The sequence below is a fragment of the Zonotrichia albicollis genome, chromosome 4, assembly GCF_047830755.1.
Source record: "Zonotrichia albicollis isolate bZonAlb1 chromosome 4, bZonAlb1.hap1, whole genome shotgun sequence".
NCBI lineage: Eukaryota > Metazoa > Chordata > Aves > Passeriformes > Passerellidae > Zonotrichia > Zonotrichia albicollis.
In genome coordinates this window covers 72,460,706-72,486,487 of record NC_133822.1, presented here as the reverse complement: position 1 = coordinate 72,486,487, position 25,782 = coordinate 72,460,706, and the positions used below count along the sequence as shown (strand labels likewise).

Genomic DNA, 25,782 nt, shown 5'->3' with positions numbered 1-25,782 from the left:
AAACCAACCTCTGCTTCCAGCTACTGCTGCACAAATCCTTCTATTTCATGCAATCACACACTCCCTAATTCATTCTCAGGAGGTCTCCTACACAAGAGTTCTTTTTGGAAGGCAATGCTTAGTGATACCTTATGCTCATGACTGGAATACACTAATACTTTCATCTATTTCAACATTGGATTCACCTATTGCATTTTATGTGAGGAAGGAAAAATAATTCAAACTAGCCATCCTCTCCCTTGCTCTTTTCAGTTTTAAGTGCTTGCAAACCTAAATGGAAAGACTAATGTATTTAACATAGCTCTGTATCCATCATGGCAATGCTGTCAGCAGCACAACGTGAGATCCAAGAGAGCTTTAGTGGTATTATGCTAATGGTTCTGCAGCTTTTACACAGAAAAAGATGTTATCCACAAAGAGTCATTTACTGGAGAAGCTGACTCTCTCTCTTGAGCAAAACTCCCAAAATTGCTAGTTTTATGCTCCCATCAATGAACCTAGAAATTTATCTGGGCTCAGAAGTTTAACATCATAAGCTATTCTGATAAAGCAGCATTCTTTAACTGTGCTGGGAGAAATATATTAATGGATTAAATAATTTAGCTAAAAATGCTCAACTAGTCACTAATTGATTACTTTGTTTCTCTAGAACAGCTCTTGTTCTATTTGACAGCTGATCTTCTCCTGAAAGGAAATGAACCTTGAAGGAACACTGCAAATTTAATTGTACCATTTAGTGACTCCTGGCAAAATCCTAGTAGCAAATTGTTAATATCCCTGAGTTCTCAGTTTTAAGAGATGCTCATAGCACAGCCTTAAATGATCTGTTAACTACACAAATATTTATTTGAACACATTGCAAATTTAAGGGTAGTCGATAACAACTTTTTCCTTTGTGTTCTGTTGGTGCCACCAGCTGCACTGCAATCTGCACTGTGCCCCTGAGACCAGGATCAGCATGATGAGAGCTCCCCCCTTGACACCATGTGCAGCACTTGATGTATTTATTTTAAAGAAAAAGACTGATTGCTGCAGTGAGGACAAAATGGGTAGAATGAGAAGTGGAAAACAGAGTCATCTGCTGCATTCAAGGGTTGGCTCAATCTACTCGGTGAAAAATTTGAGTAAGATTATGTGAAAACTGTCCCAATTCCCTATTCCATCTTTTTTCTTCTTGATATATTTATTTAAATTTCAGAATAATATACCAATATCTCTAAGGGGGATGCAGAGACACCATTTTAGAAAGAGTTTAAAGTCATTCTTGTAGAACCCCAGTTTGCTAATATCCATCATTTTGGACATCAAGTCCTAGTTTAAGTTCAAGAACATCATATAAAAATATTGGCTTTAATTCACTGTATGCTGCAGTGGGCATAGAATGCAAAGATGTAATGCTAAGTAAGCCCAATTCCAAGCATGAGAAGCTACTCATATATTGAAAAGGCCTAGAAAGTTTTGGTCTTTTCAAAAATGGGAAATATCAATGATAGAGGATAAAAACTCCATTTGAAATCTCTTAATGGAGATAATAGGAGTTGCACAGGCATTCAGTCCAAGTTTATCAAAATTCATGTCTTTATGTGTTGGAGGGGAATTCTGGGGAGAAAAGAAAATATTGGAATGCTAGAAAGCAAGAAAAATTATTAGATCAATATGCTGTCAAAGTTGATTCTGTCAAAAAACCCCAGTTCACTGCATGCTATAGTAGTTCTGTGGACAAAAGGACAAGCTTTGTAGTTTAGTGCTTTTCTGAGAAAAAATAAATGCTGTGTTTGATGATGATTAAAACCTACCATATATTTGGCAGGCTAATCTTGATCGTTTCTCCTCCAGCAGCTCACAATCATCTCCCTCAGGGATGTGAATGTCAGCACATTACCTAATGATAATATGATAGCTGAATCTGCTTTTAAATAAAATCTGTAACACTACAAAGTGCCCACTTTTTAATATGTTTATGCACCTGTAAGTGTTACAGGGGGCAGATCTCCAAGTAAGTTCAGAAAAAGGAGGGGCTAAAAAATGCTGTGTGATGAGCAGAAATAAAATGGACACAGAATAGTGAATAATGGAATTGAACAACGTGGGAGATTTGTCCTCATAAGCTGGTCCTTCCAAGAAACAGAGGGGGAGGGGGTTGGAAATCAGTGAGGACATCGGAAAATTCAACTTCCAAACGGTCTTGGATGCTTCTCAAGGGAAATAAGGAGCTGCAAATAGATGTGAGGACAAATGGCCACAAGTCTACAGGACTTTTTTTCCCCATCAGGAAATGATGGAATATTATTTTTGGGCAGCAGGCCAGAACAGTTCTTACCACAGCTAACTAATCAACTGAGGTATAGAGTCGGGAGTAAATGCAGAGAAGTCAGAAAAATTAAAGAAAATTATCAACATAGACAAGTGCAAGCCAGTCTCCTCTCCTGAATACCAGGAATGAACAAGGGAAGGTCGTCTCCTGCACCCACACTCACCAACAAGGCAGAACTGGTCAGGGGTGTGAAGGTCAGGGTCAACCTTGCTGCAGTGACCACAAGTTGGTGGAGTTCAAGGTCCTGTAAGAAGGAAAGAGGGCAAAAAGCAGGACTCCAGATGAGCACACGATTTTCCTCCGGTCTCTGCCTGAAGGAATCCCATGGCAGGCAGTCCTGGAGAGAAAGGAGACCTGAGACTAAATCCTCCAGGCTTTGGTCTGTCCTGAAAATAGAATAATCAAGGATTGATCCTGCATGGGTCAACTAGAGGATCCCGATGATTTCAACATGAAAATAAAACATGCAAGAGGTAGAAGCAGGAATACATGACTGAGATGGAATAGAAGCACTGTGTGAGTGTGCAGGAATCAGGTGAGGAAAATCAAAATACCAGGCTGAACACAAGACATGAGTGTGCCCCTGCAGCAAAAAAAGCCAACAATACCCTGAGGTACATCAGCAAGAGTGTTGCCAACATGATAGGGAAGAGAAGTGATCCTTCCCCTCTCTTGAGGAGTGGTGAGGCCACATCTGCTGTTCTGGGTTTACTGGCACAAGAGAGACATTTTGAGTTCATCAAACTCCATGAAAAAAATGGAACATCTGGCATACAAAAAGGATGAGATAACTGGAACTCTTCAGCCTGGTAAAAAAAAGATTTCTCAGGAGGAGATTGCCAATATGGGAGAATCCTACCCAATGGGAGAGAGCAAAGGAGACTGGTCTGACTCTCTCACACAGAAAGTTCCATTTAAATGTAAGGTAAAAGGTTTTAATGATTGTAAGACAAATCATTCACTGATTGCCCAGAGAGGTTGTTGAGTCTCTTTCCTTGAAGACACTATACTGGAGACATCTCTAAGCAATATCATGTGGCTGACCTTACCTTGAACAGAAAGTTCTGGATGATCTCCAGAAGTGCCTTCCAACCTTACCTGTCCTGTCATTCTGTGAATGCTTTTCTGTTCTGTGATTCTGCTGTAGCAAACATTAAATTTTTTTTTCAAGTTTTGAATCCCTATTTACACAGGTACTACAAAAGAGATAGAAACAGAGAAAACAAGCAGAAAATTATGCACTAACCTGTTTATCTTAAAAAGAAAAAAAAAAACCAAACCAGAAGGGATTTATATTTAATAATGAAATGAAGCAGCACCACTCTCTGAAGCAAATTTGGCTGATTGTAACACACAATAAAAATTGAAAGAGAAAAATCTAGAGTATTCCAAATCTATCAAATCAAGAAACTCTCAAATGTAATTTCTGGAGACTGATCTATAAAATTCTGAAAATGAACCATGTCTTGTACAAAGGGGTATAAACAGAGAGAGATGAGAAGGGAATGAGGCATCTCCAGTTGCACAGAGCGCTCATGCTCAGGGGACAGATCCAAATGAATCTCAATGAAGGAGAGAAGCCAAGCTGCTGGAAGAGTGATGCACATCCTCTGGCACAAGAAGCACTCCACAGAAAGCACTTGCTTCTATTGCTGCCTGATGAGAATGGACAATCAGAGCATCACTCAGCACACTGAGAACAGCCCCACGGCACCAATCATCACCAGGAAAATCCAAGCTCTTGTCACCATGCACAAAGGCATGGGGAGAGTTTGCAGAAAGATTTTATGTAGCTAAACAAAACGTGGCCCAACGCAACATTAATCAACCACTGAATGTCATCACCAAGGGGAAGAACAAAACCCAAAAAGAAAATGGCTTTCTTTGATTGTTTGGTTGGAGGGTATTCCTTTCTTCTTCCTTCTCAGTATTTATGGAGTAATTTTTCATACAACATCAGTTTGTCTCACATTTTGCTTTCAAAGCATTGGGAAAAGATGTTTTTTCTATCCAGCTGTAATAATCCAGATCCTCCTGACAAAAACATTGAAGCAAAACAAAATTCCAATCAGGAGAGAAACTCTTTTTGATCCCCTTCCAAAGCACAACTCTTCAGATAAAATCTTAGTTCTATATACCATATACAGGAAAATTATATGAAGAGCAGCTAGATACTGTTTGCTTATAGCTGAACAGATTTGGCTGTTTGTAAGTTTAATGTTTGGAAAACTACTTAAGAAATGTCTTTTAGAAGTTGTTGCTTTCAGAAACCAAAAGGTACTGATCCACCTACTATAAAATCTAATATTAGAAAAGGCTTGGACAGTTTGAAGATGTTTCTTTGTCCTGAAATGGCTTAGGAAGTTAAAAATGCTACAACATTTCTTCAGAACAAACCCCAAAATGTTAAAGCTTCTCACAGAAACGTAGAGCACCTCATACTGGGTAGGTCCAAGTGGACAGGATATTTGTCCAGATGGAAAATTCTCCCATTTGAGGTTAAAGCATGAATGCCATTAAAAATTACTATTCCACAATACTTTCATGTTTCTCCCTCTTCCCAGAACTGAGAGATGCTCAGGAATACAAATAATTGAGTCACTGTCAAATAAATTATTTAAACTTTTTGGCATCTTGTCGGCAGTTTTTGCCTGGACTCCTCTGAAAAAAGAACTGTTTTGGCTACTGTTTATCTATTTGTAAGATCAGGTAAAGCACAGAGGACACAAAAAAGAGTGAAAAACTATGGACATTCCATTATTTTAGAAGCTTTCTAACATATTCATCACTGTGGTATTTGTCTGGACCAGAAAAAGGAAAAAAAGAAAAATCCAAAAACCAGCAGAGACCTCAGTGAAGGGAAAGAAAGCAGTGGTAGAACTCCTAATGAAAATAAGAGTTGCAGTATGGGTGGTTTAACCATGCATCTTCCATTACAATTCATGGAAAATTCTATGGCAAAATCTTTTACGTTTCACTTAAAACCCTCATTACTGAAAAATGCCTTTCACACAGTCATTCTTGTTTTCTCATTTATGCTTTGCAAAGCATCTAGCCCTAAGAATTTACAAAGGTATTGCTCTAGGCATGAGAACAGACTTGGTTGTTAAACCATTACTGGATTTAGATACAAAGAAAAATGTTAGAATTTATTTTTCTTAAAATATAAATTTCTGTGTTTCAGTGAGCAACAAACATTTGTTCTTTCTCAGGTGCTGTAAATTTACTGAATGAAACATGCAGTTTATTCAGACAATCTTATACAAGAATGCTTTTCTTTAGAGAACCTCAGGTCCCCTTGAAAACCTGACTTCTCTGTGAATTAAACATTGGATTCATTTCCCAAGCAGTGAACACATGAACAACAAGGGGTGACAAACAATTTATCAGCATCCTGGTAAGTTTTGAAAATCAGGAATAATCTTGTTTACAACTTGACAAGAGAATCAGATACAATATCATTATTTTTGAAAAACACCTTGAAGTTTTCCTGGCTTTCAAGGTGGGGTTTTGCTGCAGAATGAGACTCAACTCTGATTACAGCCTAGTTCAGGGAAATCATTGAATTGAGCTTTGAGAGCTCTCCCCAAAGCAGCTCAGTAATGTCAGCTGATCCCAAAGTAGACATCTAAGGCTCAAACTGGACACCCATGCAAAAGCTTTAGAGCAGTGGTTTTCTCTCTGCCTCGCTGTGCAGAGATTAAAACATTTCTACCCCTAATTATAACAGCTTTACAGGTAACTTGGAAGAGCGTTTTTGCCAGGTGTAGAATTGAATACAGCAAAAAAAAAGTGACATTTTCCAAAGTACAAGACCAAAGAAATCTCTAGTGAGCCTCCACTGGAACTGCAAATGATTATTTTTGAGGACAGAAAGTTATTTGACTGAAAATTAGAGCAGTAAATCAAATTTAAGAAGCCATTATATTTTGTTTTGATACAAAAACAAGTTGCAGGAGCATTTGTGTAAATCTAATCCCCAAACAAATCCCTCAGCTCCACCTAGAGAGCTTTTTCCAGGTGATTAGCTTAGCAATAATCTTTCTGCATTCAAAAAACCCTTAAACTGGTGAACACATGGCACAGGCCATAGGGCACAGAAATTTCTTAGAGATATTCACACTGGAAAGAGAAGGGATGAGAAGACAAAACATGAACAGATGCTGCCCTGGAGGAGGGAGGTTCTGTCTCCTGGATCTCAGCATGCCAAGAAGAGGAGGAAAGGTTGTTGCTTCCTCTCCAAGCAGGATCTGCACCTCCCCAAGAGATGGAGGCAGTGAAGTTTCCCTATCCAACAGCCTCTCCCTCAGATGAGCAAAGAAAATGCCAGATTCTCTCCAAAAGCAGAAGCTCAATCTACAATAACAAACTGCTTCTCATGCCTTCCTGAGCCAGCTCTGGGCCTCTCTCCTGAACAATTTCATGGCACGCTGCTATGAGATTTGTGGACAGCAAGGGGAGCCTTGCTGAACGCCTCCTTCCCCTGTAACTCAAGCCAGAAGGGAGCACAGAGCTGATTATTAATTGGGTGATGTGCTGAATACACATTTTTAAACCTCTTCCACAATACCATTTGGGAACTTGCAGGGACAGAATATCCCTCTGCTTTTTCTTTAGGTGAAGGGAGGTTCCCAAGGCTCAGAATGAGTCAGACAAGCAGTGAGGGACCACGAGGCTGTGCATGTGCCTCATACCCACTATGCTCCTTTTCCCTTCTTAAAAAATGCCTGTATTTTCACAGGCTGATGAATTCTAAGGAGTATGAGAGAAGGGAAAGGCAGAGCAGTTTATCTCCTAAAATCTTGTTCTTTCCCAGTATTCAGGAGAGGGTTAGAGACAAGCACTGCATTGATTCACTGTAGTTTTTATGCACATTAGTCTTGATTAGAGGCATCAACAGTGAGAAAAATGAATATGTAATTTATCAGAAAACCTCATTCTTCCTGTTACATGCACTCAGAGAACAGCAGCACAACTATTAAATCTTCCTGTGAACATGAGGATCATGCTTTCCCAACCACAGCAGGAGATGGATTTGTGCCCTTAAAAAACAAGTTACCTTCCTTATCTTAGCTTGAACATCCTACAGCATTATGAATGATCTTAATTACCCAGCTCTCTTTACACAGAGGCTCATGAATAGGAAAATCCTCTGATTAGAGCAGCTCTGGAGTTCCATGCACATTCATCTCTGGAGGCAGCTCCATCTGAGTTAATGGCCCTGCAGCAGGGCTCAGCCCTGCCTCCACAGCATGCTCACAGCCAACAATTAGATGATGAAGAGATGTGGTGGAGAGCAGATTCAGCCCTCTGGGGTGAAGCAGGGTGAGTGTCCTGTTCCAGCTACCAAGAGCCCTGCCCAGGGTGGCTGAGGGAGAGCAGTGACCCTGGAACAAAGCAGCTTTCACTGAGCCTGAGTCCCAGCCCCTCTTCTTTATTCCACATTTCCTCCTTAAGCAGCTCTGTGATTATTGTACACATCTTGCCAGCCTCAGAGAGGGGCATGCCAGGACCCCATCCAGAGTGGCATGAGGACTCCTCTGGGCTGTGAGTCACAGCCTGCTCCTGGCAACTCTGCTGCCTCATTGTCCTAGAGCAACCCTTCTGGCTGATGGTACCCTGCCCTGTGCTGCAGCAAGTGAGAAAGCAGAGAGGATGTGGCAGATACTCACCTGTGGCCAAAAAGGAAAGGTTTTGACATGGAAATAATTCATTTTTTAAAAGGTGACAAGGTTAAGAACTGCCCCTCTGCCAGCAAGCTTCCAGGGAGCAGCTGTGGTGGGGGAAACCAGGATTTTATGTGAGCTATAGACAACTAAGGAGCAATAAAGGAAGGCAAAAGTTCAGACTATCATTTTTGGTGGCAGCAGCTTCACAGTGAACAAGAGACAGAACGAACATAGTCACAGCAACCAAGAGAGGGCCATAAACTCTCCCACAAAACAACAAAAATGGCCTTGCTGGGCATGGGAAGAAGCAAACCTAAGCAGGAACACAATATTCTGTTACTGAGTGACAGAGAGAGCAAAGGCAGATGTCTGAGGATCGAGTGTTAGATCTTCCAGCAAATCTGGCAAGTCTGTTAAATGGATTGTTATGACTCTTGATTTTGGCAGCCAATTTTATCTGATTTTTGTAGTAAGCCAAAGACCTCCCAAGTGCAAAAGCTGAGCAAGAGATCAGATATGAAATGGTTTTTTTCCCCAAACTAAACTTCAACACCAATCAGTTTTATATGTTCTACTTCCAAATGCCAAAAAATTTTTAACACACCAGTAAGTCAGGGCTCCAACAGCAAACTCAGCTCTGAGTATTGAAATGGTGAGTTTCTTATGTGAAAAAGAAACCCCTAGATACTGTGAATTGGGAAGCCTTCTCAGCTAAGAAAAATCTTCTCCAAGTGTCATTTCTATGGAAAAATTGTATTACATTACTGTTCATTTATGTTATTGATAACAGCTACTTAACACTGTCAAAATGGAAAATAAATTGATTTATGATTCTCTGTGTCCTAATGAGGAAATGCAGAGACATGGATTTGTCATGTACCCAAAAAGCAGCTAACCTGAAAGGGAAGAATTCTCATCTTTCTCTTCATTAAAAGCAAAGGCTTTTAACCTCTGGGAAAGTGATGAACCATATCTTAAAAAAATGTTGTTAAAGTGGACACCAAATCTTTGGTAATAAAATCTGTCTCTGGGAAGAGCAGAGTGACTTGTTATGAATTATTGTTTCCCTGCTTCTTAACATTATGCATGATGTGTGCAGAAGTGAGTTCTAATTCCACCAAAAGTTTTATCTGTTTGTATAAAAGGGATGGGGAGAAAATAGTATTACACATGCCTCAAAAATCTGAAACTGCCATGCCAAATAAATCACAGCATTTCTGAAATTGATTACTATTGTTCCAAACATTCCCCATTCTCCTTTCTGCAATGAGAAATGTACTTGTACTTGGGATTTTCATAGCTGAGCAAGTGCCCTGGGGGCACGTACAACTTCCCTACTTATTTATTTGTGTTTTAACACCAAGAAAAGTTAATAATCTTTTGACAGAACAATGACCTGCCATAACATTACGGGGAAGGGCTCAGCTTCAAGCCTTACAAAGGGATTATATTTTCACTGGCTCTGGAATCAATTGTTTACTTTTGAAAGGAAGAAAGTAAAGCCTTCTTCCAAAGGATAAAAAATTGCAACGAACTAAAACTGAATAAATTCAAGCATGATATGAACAGGCTTAGAGCATGCTAAATTCCCTGTCACTGTCCTGCTGCTCTGAGCAGTGCCAAAGAGGGGATGGAGAAAGGTGAGTTTGTATTTTATTGCCAGCTGGTAGGGCTGGGCTCTGCACCACATCCAGCACAGGTATGACCCAAGGAGCAGCTCCCAGCATCCTGAGAAAGCCCAGAACCATTTCCCACGGGGAACCCCTCAAACACCACTCTCAAGGAGCACACAGCTATCACAGAGACACCTAAGAGAGACAAAGAGAAGGGCAAGAAACTGTGAGAAGGGAAAGGAACACGGAGCCTGGATGCAAGCTCAGAATCTGTCCAGATGTTCAGAACTGGCAGCGGACTGGGATCTGCAGCTAGTTTGCATTCCCACAGAAAGTGAATAAATCAGCTCCAGCGCTCCAACAATTCATCCTTCCTCCTCCCAGCACTCCTCTCACAGTTGTCACGTTTCCATGTTCCCTGTGCCTCACCAGCCTGACTTTTCCCTTCCCTCCCATCTAATCTGCTGCCAGGCTCTTTGCCTGTGTCTCCCTGTCTGCTGGTGTGAGCGAGGAGCTTGTATCCATCTCCTGCCTCATCCTGCACCTCTCTCTGTCCCACTGCTGTGCACAGAGCGAGACATCCCTCACAAGCACAGAACATGAAACAGAAACTTGAGCCCTGTGGAGGCCTGTTTGTTTTGGCTGTCACTGTGGCTTTTATTAATAAATGCCTCCTGGTAGACTAGACTCCATTTATCATGACATATGTTATCTAGCTTATGTTCTTATACAGTATTTATTACAAAACTTAAGTTGAGCACGGAACTATTCCTCTCTCTTCCCAGGCAGTGAGAAGGGTGGTTATGTTATTTTAATGAATTTGCTTGTCTAATGTTATTATTGAGAAGCCTTGCTCAAGGAAGTGATCCTTGTGTTTCATATTGAAAATGTGAATTTTGTGGTTGCTGTGGTCTTTTCCCATAGGAGAAGAATTTCTAATCCATCTGCACGTTAATAATTCCCCAACCTCTCTTTTGCTGAGATCTCCCTGTTGTGATTTTTTCCCAGACCTCTTTAGCTACTTCCCTTTCCAGCCTTGCCTATCTGATTGGTTTGATGCTTGTTTTCACACACCATATGCTGTAATCCAGAGACTGGCTGGATCAGCCCAGCCAAAAAGAGGAAATATCCATTTCCATAGCTTGCCAGCACCTCCTCCAATATTGCAACTGACCCCTAACTCTTGAGAAAACCTGTTTAGGATTACAGTGAAGTCTTGGGAGAAAACACACATCTAATCTAATTTGAGGGCATGAAAACTCAGACTAGCTTCAGAAAGAGGAGCCAAATATTGTGGTAGTTATCCAAAAGAAGCTTCTGCTTCTAAATAAAACGAATACATTGCTTAGATGCAGTCTGATATCTCACAGATATCTCAACCCTCTGATATCTCACAGGCTTGTATCAAGCAGATGTGTGAAGTGCTCAATACAAAGCCCGAATTTCTGCACAGCTTCACCTCTGCTGGCTAAAACACATGAGAAATGCAAACACATCTTATGATGACCTAACAGTTACAAAATGAAGGGGAAATGTAAAATTTTTTGGCTCAGAAAGACCTGCATTTATAGAATAGCAAGGCCTATATTTTGTTAAAATGGGCAAAAATTATAGATTTTACATATAGAATGTATGGCAGCTTCTCTTCCCATGAAGCTTTGTACCACCTTGCTCTTTTCCAGTCTCAGGAGAGTTTCAGCATAAGTATTGTGCAAAATATTGTCTTGAGTGAGCTCTATTGTGCTGAGCCAGCTTGATAATTTTAGTGTTTACTGTCTCGCTTCACAGGTCCTTACATTCACAGTGATTTATACAAAGTGTTCTGGTTTGTATCTTTCACAAAACTGTTTCAATACTGCTCAAGGTAAACAGAATGTCATCAGATTTCCAGTCCTTCCTGGGTAATTTTCCCCAGTTATGTAAATGTTTATCTTAATTCAACTTCTTCCTTTGCACTTTTAAAAATGTTTTTGCTCCTTCCCCATGCTGAGGCAGTGTGATAACCACGATGCAGAATGGAGACAAAAGAATGCCAGGGCTGGATGCCAAGGAGCAAGGCTGTAAGTACCCAGCCCACTGCACAGCCTTGGATTGCCAGCTCCCCAAGAAGGCACAAGGCAGTGTAGGGATCCTGTTTGAGCATTATTACCCAAAAAACCTCCAAATTCACCTGTTGGAAAGCATCAGTGAGGTACTTCAGCAGCCCTGGTGTTTAGGCAGTTGTCACCCTCATATTTTCTGGAAAAATCCCCTTGCCCAGGATTCTTCTCCTGGGAAGCTGAGAAGCCTCAGGGAAAAATGAAAACAATAATTATCTGATTGCTTCTCCTGTGTTTTGCTGCTTTAGAGTGTGTTTGGACATTGTTTACCAACACGTGATTGTTTCATTGGTTTCATAGGAATTGTTTTGACTTAATGGCCAATCAGTGCCAAGCTGTGTCAGGATTCTGAAAAGAGTCACAAGTTCTTCATTAGTATCTTTCAGCCTTCTGTAAGTATCCTTTCTATATTCTTTAGTATAGTTTAGTTTAGTATTCTTTAATATAATATGGTATCATAAAATAATAAATTAGCCTTCTGGGAACATGGAGTCAGATTCATCATTCCTGCCTTCATCTGGGAACCCCACAAATACAAGAGGCTGTAAAAGTGCTTGCTCCTGTAAATATGTTCACAGGTTTGCCAGTGCCAAGCACATACATGGCAGCAGAAGTTTAGATGAAGACTTGATTCCCCCTGATTGATTGTCCCACCGTGTAACCTGTGTTGTGTTTGGCAAACCATCTTCTGGGGAAAGGGAGCTGCATGTAAAGTGCTGGCAACAGCATTCAGCTTGATATGCATAAGTTAATTAAAAGAAAAAAGCTCATGTCAACAAAGTTTACATTTCTCATGCTTTCTCTCTTTAACCACTTGAACTGAACTACACAAAAAGCACTTTAGAATCTACTGCATGTATAAAAAATCAGTACTCTTGTAATAAATTTGTCAGTGTTGTTGATAGGTTGGGGATCCTTTCCACAGCCAAAAAGTGAATCTAACTCAGTAGAGGACATTGAAACTTGAGTACAAGCTTCCTTCCAGACAAGCTCTGCTTTCTTTCCAGCTCCCAAAAAAATATAAGATGGGAGCAGATAACTACAGGAATCCACAGATTTCAGTGGGAGGAATTCTAGAGATAACCATCTCATTTCAGCAGACTTTGAAAATAAACACAAAACAAACAATTCATCTTGTTAGGGGGTGACACATTCATTTTTCTGCTTGGAAAGCCAAAATTCTACTTGCTTTCTTCTTGCATCATCCCTTTGTTTGGGTACCCATCTGCTGCCAGTTTCAAACTTGGTCAGCAAAATGCAGTTAGCTAAATGGGCACAGATAAATTCCTCCTTAATTGTTCACGCTTTCCATACTGAGTCTCTAACTATAAGCCAGAAGCCTTCTCTGATTTGGTAGGATTTGATGGGTTTTTTCCTTCAAAGAGTCAAAGCATGAACTTACCTCTCCTATGACTATATAAGGAGCATAAAGAAAAAGGACCAATTCCTAAGCTGAGCTTCTACACAGTTCACGTGTTTTAATTTAATTTTGTGAATACCCAAACCCACTTAATCATCCAAAATTTAGAGCAGGTACCATAGCACTTAATGCTGGTGCATCAGGCAGCAGCTGGGAGAGATAACACAGTGCTGTATTTACTGGATTTATGGGATCAGGGACTCTCTGTGTACGACTTGTGCTAATGTAAAGCAAATGAACTGCTCAGCCTGGATGAACTTAACATCCCCATGGTTTAGTTTACACAGAGGTAAACCAGAAATAACAACAGCCAAGCAGAGCCAAGTTAGACAGCAAAGCTTTGTGGGCCAGAACAACACACAGACATCCCACATGGTGCCACATGCCTTGCCCAGGACAGAGCTACACCCAGACCATGGGGGCTTCTCCCTGACAAGTGCCCTCAGAAATGCAGCCATGCATAGAAGGAAACAACTGGAAACCATAATTAGAGAGGGCACTTCCCTCTGTAGTTTTCCTGCACATCCTGGCACTCTCAAGCAGTTCTGTAGTCTCACTGGATTCACTGTTTAGTTTTTGCCTTTTACTAGTAACAAGCATAGTAAATGGGAAATGAAGTGTGGGGTTCACCTTCCCAGGTAAAATGGTGGCTGAAGCAGAAGCCAAAGGTTATTCATTACCTCAACCACAAGGTCCAGAAAAAGTCTTATGAAAATACAGGGCTGAATTAAATCCATATTTTGTTTCCTCCAGCTGCAAGTTGACTAGCCATGCTTCTGCCATAAAACAAGCTTTGGCCAAGGGAGAAATGGCAAGAAGAGCTGGCCAGGTCAAGGACAGAGAGACAGAAGGAACCAGACTTAATTTCACACCAGGTCATTTCCAATATTGTAGAAACAGCAAAGAAAACTTCAGCAGGATTTTCACTAAGTATGATACAGAACATTTTTGGACTATCGCTCGTTAAAGAAAATAAAACTTACTGTATGCACGTTTTCTACTTGTTGCCAAAAGGAATCAGCTGCTGCTAAAGACTAAGAAGACACAAATATTTAGTTTACAATCTCAGCCTGTTTCACCTCCTGCACCTGGCTCAGTCCCTTCTAGTCACAGAATACTTGAATTCTTCCTGTTTCACACAGAACCATGCTGATCTCTGGCATTCAGTGTGCACAAAGGTGGGTGAGCAGTGCTTGAAATGAGCAGAGCCAACACCTGGGACTGCCAGCTGAACTTGCTTTTCCTTTCTTCCCACAGAAGCATTTACAACACTTCTGGCCCATGCAAGGGAGTTTCTAAGGAATGGGATCGAGCCTTCTAATTCAGGTTAAACCCCCTGATTAAGGTTAAAAGGTTACTGTCTCCTCAAAGGCAAGGTGCATTTGCAATGCCTTACACACAAAAGAAAAATTGCTGTGTTTTGCCTGGGTTTACATCCACAAAAACTATAGAGGAACATGACACTGAGAATGTATTTTTCTCCCCTGGGTACCAATTTCTAGATCAAGCATACCTTGGATTATGCTCTGTAGCAAAGAACCAAGAATAATTTCTCTTTAAAATGTCCCAGCAATGCAGACTATAAATGATGCTTGAGGAAACACTCATTCATTGATGCAGTTAGTTGAAAACCGAAGAAAAAAATCAGGTAGAACACTACCTCCAGTTTTTCACTATTGCTTTCACAAAACAACATCAAAACCAGCACCAGCATCTCTCTTTCACAAGAGCAAAATTAAGTTGCTCATGTCAACTCCTTATGCTCAAAAGCAGTGTGATGATGCAAAAAGTCCAACTTAGCTGAAGGTTTAAGGGGTGAGACAGAAAGCAGAAATGCTTATTTAGACCCCTACTGGCTCTTCTTCCACCCTTGCTCAAGTGGCTTCACCTCAGAGAATGTTTTAAATACAAGGAATTTATGTCTTAAATTGAGTGACTTGATTCTGTGTGGGTTCTTTCCTTAAAGCTACTTGTGACTTATCTGAAAATGTAGTTCTTTCATGCATAAAAAGGGAAGGCAGTACAAATAAATTAAAACCAAAATGAAATAGCTTATTACAGGTACGTACTTAACTTCATTTCCAAACATCAGGTTTTAGAATTGAAATGCAATAATTATTTCATTCACAGTTGGGTTTTTAAATGAGTCTGTGCTTTCCTTCATAAAAGGAAAAACTTATCACTTCACATGCAAAATGCTTTTGACTGGGTAATTATTTTTACCTCAAGTTTCAGGAGAAAAAAAAAAGGGATCTCAAATGCATTTTAGCTTAACAGCGGGGAGCACAAAACCCTGGGTAGATAAATGCCAGGAAAAGGTATCAAACTTCCAAAGTTATTTTACCTCTGTCCAGCTTAAAATAAACCTTTCGCCTCTGGACTCCCAGCCCTGATATGGGCAACCTATTTAAAACCAGATCCTGAGCCTGTCACCCCCTGGCCCTTCCTGGTGGTGTAAATCATCTGTGCCAGCTGGGAGGAGGAGGAGGAAGGCGGGGAGGGCACCCCTGGCAGCACGGGACCTTCCCAGCATCTCTCTTTGTGCTTCTCCTGCTCTGTTCCCAGTGTGAGAGAGGCTGGGGGAGCATGGCCAGCTATTCTTGCTCTGTTTCAGCTATTCTTGGCCCCTGTTTCAGCCCCTAGGGGCCATAGGAAGTGTAAGTAGTGCTGGTCTGAATTTATGGCCCAGCCTGGACCAAGGTTAGGTGAAGTTTTTAGGTCTCCCATTCTGTTTTCAACTTTGTTTCCTGGGGCAAGGGAAAGGAGAAATACTGACTGGAGAGTTAAATAAGTTTAACCTGAAGGCAGAAGGTTTGGATCCCCCCAGCAGCATGTTTAGAGACTGGTTCTCAACAGGATGTTTTTCCTTTTAACAGGAGTTTCAGCATTCTATCTGAATCTATTCTATTATTCTTGTCTCCAAGACACTTCTTTCCCACCTTGCTCCTTCTGCTGATTAATAAATTCATGTCTTAGGACCCAGAGGACATGCAGCTCTCTGAAAACTAACAGAGGATGAGTTACAGTGGCACCAATCAAATGAAATTGTGTGTGTTCAACAAGATCAGCTCAAATATATATATATATATATATAAACTAATCGAGTCTTTATCTCCCCACAGCTCTAAGCGAGAAAACATTAAATTCAAAGTGAAGCAACTCTGTCAATGCTATGCTGCTTGGAAAGCTTAATTGTGAGAAAATATTATTAATGACCAACAGGCACTCACTCTCTCAACATTTATGCTGTTTAAGCCAAAAGGAATTGCTTCAAGCTGGGATCTGGAGAATCCCAATAAAAAAAAAAAAGTGCTTACACATTGTGGATTTCCCATAATATTGTCCCTGGTCAGGCTCTGGAACCTGAATATTCACTACATACTTGGAGAAGGTAACATGTGCCAGGCTTTATACAGCCCTAGAGAGAATCTAGACATGTATGTTTAACAATGTAATGAAGTTTGAAATTTACTGTAACTTTAATATTGAAGGATTGAAAAAGCAATTGAGCTGCTTTAAAATAGCATAGAGCTTGTGGGAATGCAATATGGATGGGAACAAACAGGCCTAAACCAACACTGGTTTGGAAATCTAGCAAGGACTAAAAACTATGGGAGGTAATTCAGGAACAGATGCATCAAATTAATTCCAGTAATACTGGAGTGTTAAAAATGGCAACAGGAGCCAGCTTTGTTCAACAGAATGGAAAAATAATCCTCCTTTCTCTCCCTTTCCGCCCCCAAGGAGTCGGAGCTTCCCGGCACAGCCATTCATTGGTGGCAGCAGATGCACCAAAATTTGCTTGACACCAGCAAACTGAAGGCAAATAGAAAACATACACGAGGGAAGCAGAGGAAAAAAGAAAAACTCACAACATAAAAACTAAAAAAAAAAAAACCCAAGAGTGCCTGTAATGCAGAGAGGTGCAGTGCACACGGCAGAGCTACGAAGCTGCTTAGGGTGGAATGAAAGAGAACCAAGTCTCAGAGCCTTCCTTCCATGGAAAGTGCACCAGTTACTCAGCCATTTCCAGTCACAACTGGAAGTGGATGGGCAAGTCACAGCTTTTTCAGGAAATTTATCACTTTTCTCAAGAATTGTCTGCGAACAGACTGTGACTTTTATTAATTTGCCTCCAGCTGGCAAGGGTACACCAAATATTTTCTGTGAATGAATCCTGGCCAATGGATTGCTCACAGACTCACAGGCTGCTCTAATTGCTTCAATATTCCTGCTCTGACGTTCAAGATGAGCAGGCTCTGATCAAGTCCCAGTTACAACAGTTTCATTCCTAAAGTAATGAGAAATTTACCTTTTAGACAGAAGATAGCCAGAGAAATCTTCCTCTCGTTTAAAACAAAGCAAAGCAAATCAGAAACAGATCTCTGGCACTACCAGAAAGGCAGAGAGGAAATAGAGAAAATATTGATTAATGAGATTTATTTGTGCTGTGGATGGTGATCAAAGGGGAGCGAATGCAATGTGCAGCACTCACCATTGCTTTTAAAACCAAAATTCCTTTGATGTGCAGCTCAGTATCCGGCCATTATGGGAATTAAAAGAAAAAGCCATGAGAACATTATTAATAAAGGTTTAAACTGAACAGCTTCAGGCACCAGGCTCATACCCACCAAGGTTTCTGGTTTTTTAAGTGACCAGCTGGTGAATAATTATGATAAATAATGTTTTACCACTATTTGGTTTAGTCAACAAAGCCTCTTGATGCATACAGTAGCACCATTTCCATACAGAGCAGCCTGCGTTTCTGGAGTGGACAAGCCTTAAAGTACAGAGAAAAGGAGCTGCAGCACAAAGAAAAGGGTCCCTAACAGAGAAAAAGAGCTCCAGAGCAAAGAAAAGGGTTCCTTCTAGTGAGTGGCTGTGGGGACTGATCCCAGGGGCTTCTCAGCCCACCAAACCCAGCTCCAGCCCCCACTGGTGTCCCCACCTAACCTGTCCCACTGCAGGCAGTGCTGACAAGGTGGATTTTTGAATATAAAAGGTTAAGAGGAAATTTTAGAACTTCTATGTAAAACCATCTTTGTACTTTTAATGACTTATCTAAGAAAGAGGAGCTTCATAAATTTAGTGAATACTGTAATAAGATAAAAGTTTAGGACTGATAGGCATTTTCCAACCTTTAAAATTACTGGATACCATCTTAAGTCTTGCCTCCTCAACTGCTAATCAGAGATAATTCTTTGCCTACAGAAAAAGAAGCTCCTTTTATGCAACATCTCTTGTAAAACATCAAACTTCATATTACAAAAAGAAAGTGATATATTTTGAAGAGGACCCATCCTATTTGTCTAGCAATATCACACTTTTGCCACATACAAGATCTTTATCACAAAAGTAGGATTTTAAAAGCAAGTAAGTAGTAGGAACATTTTGTAAACGAAACCCACTTTTAAATTTGTCTTATAAAAAAAACCCAAACAAAAACCAATCTCACAGCTCATTTGAGAGATTGATTTGGTCAATATTGTCACAATGGCAATGTATTATGCTAGGACTAATGTTCACTGCAGCACTAAGATTATTATAAGTGGAAGGGGACAAGTAATGAACTAAATACAATTCATTACAACTCATTTTACTGCATAGTAAAATGTAGAGAGAACATCCAAAAGCCACAAAATCAGTTCTTTAACTAAAAAACAATAAAGCCCCCTATTAAACTACCAGTTTAATCCAAAGTAATATTGTGACTGTATCAAGCAGGGTGGCACAAATTGTTTTTTGTTCAGCATTTGAATGAAAAACGCATTTTGAAAAATATAGTCATGATGAAAGTGTAGAAAGCTCTTGGAGTATCTTTAGAGGTCGGGTGGCGAGACAGAGAGAGAAATCTGGTTTGTGTCAAATGAAACATTCCATACAGTTGAATAAGAAGCTTCTTCTTTGAGGACCAAGAAAATCAAAGCAAATCAAGAGTTGGATTTGAAGGTCTCATGGTTACTTTGCTGTTACAGAGGAACAGAGGTTCTAGAGGATCCTGAAGTTTATGGATCTGTTTTCCTAATCAGGTGCGAATGCTCTCTTCTCACTTTCTTATTTAAGCATAGATTATTACTTAAGGCAACTAAAACACAACTTTTCCTTCTCCTAAGAATACAATTTTGCTTTGCCTAATTATTTAAATATTTGTTGTGGAAAGAGAACATACATAAATGGAATACACTTGGCTTCCTCTTGCAGGGAAGCTCTGCCATTGACTCACTCAGTGAGTACATAAAGAGGGATATTAACATATTAAAGAGGGATGTCTCTAGCAGGATGACCCACCACAAAGAGAAAATAAAAAAAAAAATCAGACACCCCATAAGTTAAAGCTGTAACTGAGGGGATTCCTCCCTGCACTGTGTACTTCTGTCTCCTGGTTAATGATAAAACTGTTGCCACCCTAGGTTTCTTTCCCTGCCGAGATTAATTTCCAAGAGGTAGAAAAGGTGCATCATTTCCTTTATGATTTAATTATTTCTTGTCCTTTCCCTCAGAAAAAGAGATCCTGATGTCAGAAATCCTAATGGCAAGCTCATTAGTTACTTCAGAGAAGTCAGTGCTAATTTCCCTGGGAGCCATCAGAGGCAGATCAGTGACACGCAGAGGGAGTGTTTTCTCCTCACAGAGTGCAGGTTCATGCAAGAGCAGAGTATCCTGGATCCCCACAGCAATCAAGAGACTTTATTTCCCTTGGAAAAGCCTGACCACGACCACCCTGCTGAGCAACAAGACCCTGCTCCTTTACCCATGGCTTTTATAACACATGAGATCGCCCAGCAGCCTGGGCAACCAGAAAAGGCCCTAGATCATGTCACAGTTTGAGAGAGCCTGGGGAGGCAGCAGGAAATTACACACACATTAGCTGAAGCTGATTTTATAACAAAACAAGCCATTTGAACAGCTTGATTAATGATGGCCAAGCAGGCTGCAGGAAAAGGAGCTCACGTCTCGCTCGCTGGCCGCGGTTCTCACGGGGGATGTCGGCCAGGGTACACACACAGGGGGAGAGCATTTCCTCAGAGACTCACAAAACACTGCCCAAACTCCACTGCAGGCTCGTGCCTCAGATGCAGCAAAGAGCTCGAGCAGTGGGGACAAGAGAAAGAAGAGATTTCTCCATCAGCTGAAAGCTGGCTGAGGAGCAGCAAAGGGAGTCACGCTAAGGCAGATCATCATCCCTGGCATCAAAAAAAGGCAAATAATCACTGGCATCAAAAAAAAGGCAGAGTAGCTGGGTGCAGTGGGGCTGCCATTTCATTAGTCTCACTGGAATGCCCTTCAAAGCAGCTGATGGCTGTTTGTGGCAGACAGAGCTGTGGAAAAGGTCAATGTGTCAGCCCTTGATTATTTTAGTTCAGGAACACTCTATTATTCGTAAAGTATCTGTGACATTCTTGCCTCTCACTCTCCCTCATGGACAGAAACAAATGGGGAAACCACTTCAGAGCAAGGCAGAGGTGGTGGTACAGAAAAGGCAAAAGCACAAGCCTGCGAAGTGGATAGACTGGGGAGGAAAAAACACAGGCAAAAGAGGCACCAGCCTAACAGCCCTGCTTAAAATTATCAGTCAGAGGATGAGTGGTAGACTGAGATAGTTGAAGAAAGTGGAACAAACATACTTTCATATGATGGGTTAACTCCTGCTGCTCCTCACACACACGTGTTTGCCACAAAACAATTATCTCTCTCTCCCCAGTTCTGTCCTCTGCTCCTGGTCAGAGTCTCAGGGGCTGATGGAGACTCCCTAACCCTGGGGAATCCCCAGTGTGGTATGGAGAGGTGGAAACCTGCCTGCTTTAACCCTCTTGAGCATCAAATTGCCTGCTCCTGTGGAGCAGGACAGCTGAGCACTGCTGTGTGATCCCCAGAATCTGCTGCCCCCCAGCTGGAGTGAGAACCAGGGTCAGAATCAGCTTTGCATTGCTGCCTCCTTGGTCCCTGCCATACATCTGTGTATCCAGTTATGGCTGTGTAAAAACACATTTTTGAAACCCTAATGAGCATGGCTCTTCCTCCAGTTCAGTTCTTCGCTGATGCTGTATGTTTCCTCACACTGAAATCACCAATATTGGATTTTGGCTTTACTCTACTGGGAACCTGCCCCAGCAGGCACAGACCAATTTTTCTTCTCTCCCTCTTAGTTCATCTTATTTCAGGCCTCACTGAGTGGGAATTCTCCTTTGATTTCAGAACCTCAGCCCAGTCTTCACACCTCACTAGCTACCCTTGTCTTTCTAGTCTCAAACAATTCCCCGTCTATTAGGATATTTTTCAGCTTTTTGCACCATTTCATCCAAACAAGTACCTGAATAATTTGACAATTTCATTGCTGGCATTCACAGAGGTCAAACTCACTCACCTATTACAAGCTGTTGTAACCTGAGAAGCACGATGGCTTGACAGAACCTAACAGAACCACTTCTCTTTAATACTTGCATTATTTAATGACATCCAGACTCACCACTGCTTCACTCCACAGCTTCCTTGGGCTTGGAATCAGCTCCTCCTGGAATGAAAGCAGCAACAACACAATCATTACAACTACAAACACCAAAAGAAGAAAATAAACTGCAGCTCCTTTGAAGCACTGTGAAGTTTCGGGTTGCTTGTGTATTTGTACAATATAATTAGTAGCCTGTGTGCCCCAAATAATGTGTTACTGTCAGAAAAAAGACAAGAGTTACAAAAGAGCTGCACCACAGACATAAATAAAGCAAAGGTTCACATTACTCCAGTGATCACTGCATGTTAAACAGATTTTTTCAGTTTACCAGACACATTTGGTCCATCTTATAAATAAATCACTGAAATAATAAACAAGTGGCTTTTCTGTTCCTAATAGGCTTTAAAAACCAACCCTTTCTTTGTGCAACAAAGTTATCTCTAAATGATGCTAATGGCGTCTTTTTATTGATCTCCTGTGTTCACTTACCCTGCCATTTCTTCCTCACATTCCTTATTGCAGAGAAATAATTGCCATCTTACCCAGCATGAGAATTGTTATTTTGTTTAAGTTCCTTTAAACAACAGCAGCCCTTTCACAGCTTCTCACTTTTCTAAAACTATTTGTCTTAACCCAGTGCCAGGCACCCTTGAAAAGTTCATTTTGCCACAAGATGTGCAGAAGAACTTCAGGAAACATCCACAGGCATGTAGGGCTTGATATAAAAATCACATGAAGCTGAGAGGATGATTTCATAATCTATCAAATATTCTCAAATATTTTCTACCTGAATTGTTCCAATGTCTCTAAGCATTTTTCAACTTTTTAATTTCAAAGCTACCTTTCAATATGAACTTTTCTTATTCTAGTATTTTTTAATGTTTGGATTCTGTTGTGGTTTTCCTGTTTGGGTTTTTTTCATTCTGGATGTATAGCTTTATATTTTTTCGAGTTGCCAAGTTATTAAATTAATTGCCAGTAATAACAATAACAAATGGCTGGCCTAGACATGAAGTGAGCACAGGAACTATTTATTTACCAATTACAAGACTGCATTTCCTGGCTAAGAAGACTACTGCAGTAAATACGCTGCAAGGGAAGATAATTTTCACTGTCAAACCAGGGAAAAAGTGATGAAAAACATATTTATTTTTCAAATTATATAAAATTAAAGAAGTTTCAAGCAGATAGAAAGTGTTCTGTTTCAGAACATTTTGAGTGTGAACACTGAGTTCTTTCTCACTTCATTCAAATCCCTTTTCTTCATTCTTACCACAGACAAAACCAGATCAAAATCTCAGATTCAAATGATTGCTAACTTATGCCAGAAATCTGATCCAAGCTTTGCAAAAGATCTCTCTGCCACTCAGGGAGAGTCCCAATCTTAAATTCTGACCCCCTCAGTTTAGTGATATTTGCCACAAAACAGGAAAATCTCCGTAGGGATGTGAACCTTGGTTTTTTCTGGCATCTCCATCACCTTTCTCTGCTGGGGTTTGGCCCAAAGAAAGTGTCTGCCAAAAAGCTGTGAGGACATACAAGGTGGAAGTGGGAAAAGATTAAATTCACCCATGGGCAAGCCACAGGTACTGTTAAAAATGTAAACATGTCTACCTTGGCATAAAACCCCAAAGGAAGGTGACCACTCAAGCTGTATTTACCACCTTCAGCTGCTCCAGAAAGCACAGCTGAATGAGCAAATGAGACCCAATATGAGCCCACTGAGGTGAGTTTCATTTTGTAAGCAGTCTAAGAGAGAAGACAAAACAATTTGCATCTGTGTTTTCATTCGGGACCAGGCCACTTTATAAAGCAGAATTGAAGGCACATGTAATTCTCTGCTTTCTTTTCCCTTTCTCTCTCTCCCTCCCCCATTCACAAGAGTTTTCAGGCTCTCCTTTTGTTCTACTGCAATAAAATCCCCAAACAATTGCCAGGTCAAATGTGCTCCTTCTTTCTTTCATTAGTGCAGCAGCTGGTGCTTGACTCTTAAAATTCCTTTACTGTCAGCTGACAAGTGCTGTCCCATTTGAAGAATTTCTTATGTGACTTTCAGTTCCAGCGCTTTGCTGCTCTCAATCTCACTTTAAAGGCCTGGTGGGTCCACAAAAATAACAGAAATTCAAATGTTCTCAGATAACGTTCAGATTTGGAAACAAACATCTTTAGAGTGGCTGTCCTGATGGGTGAAATGAAAACATGAATTTGGGAAAGAAAAAAAACCCAACAGACAAGATCAACAAAAGAGATGCCTGCTGTTTCTCACAGAAATTTAGATGCTGACTTATCTCTCTTTTCCAGTAGAAACTTCACGTTGCTTCAAAAAAACCTGCAAGCCAACAAGCCCACAACATCTGTATGTTTATGTTTTATTTTTCAAATGCAGCAAAGGACTCAAATTCATGCACGTTTCTCAGCAGGGAAATAATAACACAAACACCTGACTACCTTTATATACCTCTTGAAAGACAGAGCCATTGTCATCTCCTGGTCACAAGTGGCATTAACTTAGATATTTTCCATACAGTTTATAGCTTGATAGAAGGACTGATAGTTCAACACAGGCCACACTTCTTAATGGGATGTCCAAAAGAAACACAGAATGAAGACAAAAAAGCACTAAAACCATTATAAAACTACTTAAAAAGTTATAAAACTATCAAATAGAGACAAAAAACCTACAAGTAACTCTTGTCAGTTATTATAGAAACAGCTGAGATAGATCATCCAAAACAGTAAAGGGCATATCTTCAACTGAAATACCATTTTTAAGATCAGAAATGAACTTCAGATGAGATTACAGAGCAAATCTGAGCTTACCAGGCGCCAAGAAACCGAGGAGCACTTTTCTTCTCCGCATTCCTCGGAGGTCACAGCTCTCACTGCAGTCAAGAGGACCACAATACACCAAGTGTCACCACACAACATCAGAAAGCTTCAACCCACACACAGCAGCACCTTCCTACTCCAGCAGGCTGCAGCATCTGCCCTCCCTGTCCCCCAGCCCAGGCTTTTGTGCCCTGCTGCTGATGCCCTGCACCTGTGTGCCCTCTGTGCCCTGCATGGCTGTTACTGTCAATGCTGCTCACCTGTGGGCACAGCTGGGGCCAGTTGGGGATGATGGGGCACAGCCCCACCCCAATCACCACTGACTCTGTGCCTATTTCTCTATATGGCCCTTGCAGAAGAAATAGCAAATATGGTAAAAGTACCTCTTTTGTAGGTTCCAATAACTCTGGAATGTGTCCCTGTACTGACCTTAATTCACTCTCTAAATTTACATATAATTAAAATCTTTAAATTTATAGAATATTGACAGTATCAATAACATACAAGAATAAGCCAAAGGCCAAACAGCAGGATATGAACAAAATCAACAGCTATACAATTCCACTAATAATTATACAATAATTAAACAATATCAATAATTATACAGCTATATAATTCCAAGTTACAACCCTTTTACAACTGTTAATAAAATAACAGTGAGATTGGTACACATTGGATAACATGCAAGCACAACCCTTTGTCTGCATGAAATGTAAATACATTTACAAAACTAGATCTAATGTGGATAATATGCAAAGACCACTCTGTCTGTCACTTCACCCTTCATGCCTATCCCTAATCACATTGAGATCACCAGAGCACAGCACCCAGGATGGAGCCCAAAGGAAGGTCTCAAACATCCCAACTCTTGTTCATGGCATTTCTGTCTGCAGCATATTTTAGACAGCTCAAAACCTAAGTTAGAACTTGCCTCAACTCTACCCTGTTCCAGGAATCAGTCTGGACTGATACACCCCTGTCTTGCCTTCCTAAGGATGTGAATTCTGGCTCTTCCAGAGTTTCTCTGCAGATTGTCTTTGTCCTGTCCGGGAGCAGAATTTGGTAGCCACTTTTATTTTACTTCAATCTTTTCACACAATATAAAGGCACAAAACATGTCTCAGTTGGTCTTTAAAAGCTGCTTCAGAGTATATTCAGATGGGATAAAAAGTCAGAGGATCCAAAATCGTTATTGACCATGGATTAACCCCAAACCCACTGAGACACGTGGAACTGCAGAATTCACTGACTTTGGCGAGATTTGGTTCAGGTCCCACACACCCCTTTAATGATATTTTCTATTTCAAAGCATTACAGCTATTTCAGCAGATGCCCAGCATCTGTGGGCTTGATGGGGTGCTAATCCTATTACAAGGTGATGATTGGAAG

At 40.7% G+C, this 25,782-nt stretch overlaps 1 long non-coding RNA gene across 1 annotated transcript in view; it reads right to left on the bottom strand.

The window, feature by feature from the left end:
* LOC113458598 (uncharacterized) overlaps positions 1-25,782 on the bottom strand; it is a 127,053-nt gene that overhangs the window by 30,503 nt on the left and 70,768 nt on the right. Inside the window, exon 9 of the long non-coding RNA XR_012580145.1 lies at positions 21,583-21,627. This is a non-coding gene — a long non-coding RNA (uncharacterized LOC113458598). The remainder of the gene's footprint in view (positions 1-21,582; positions 21,628-25,782) is intronic.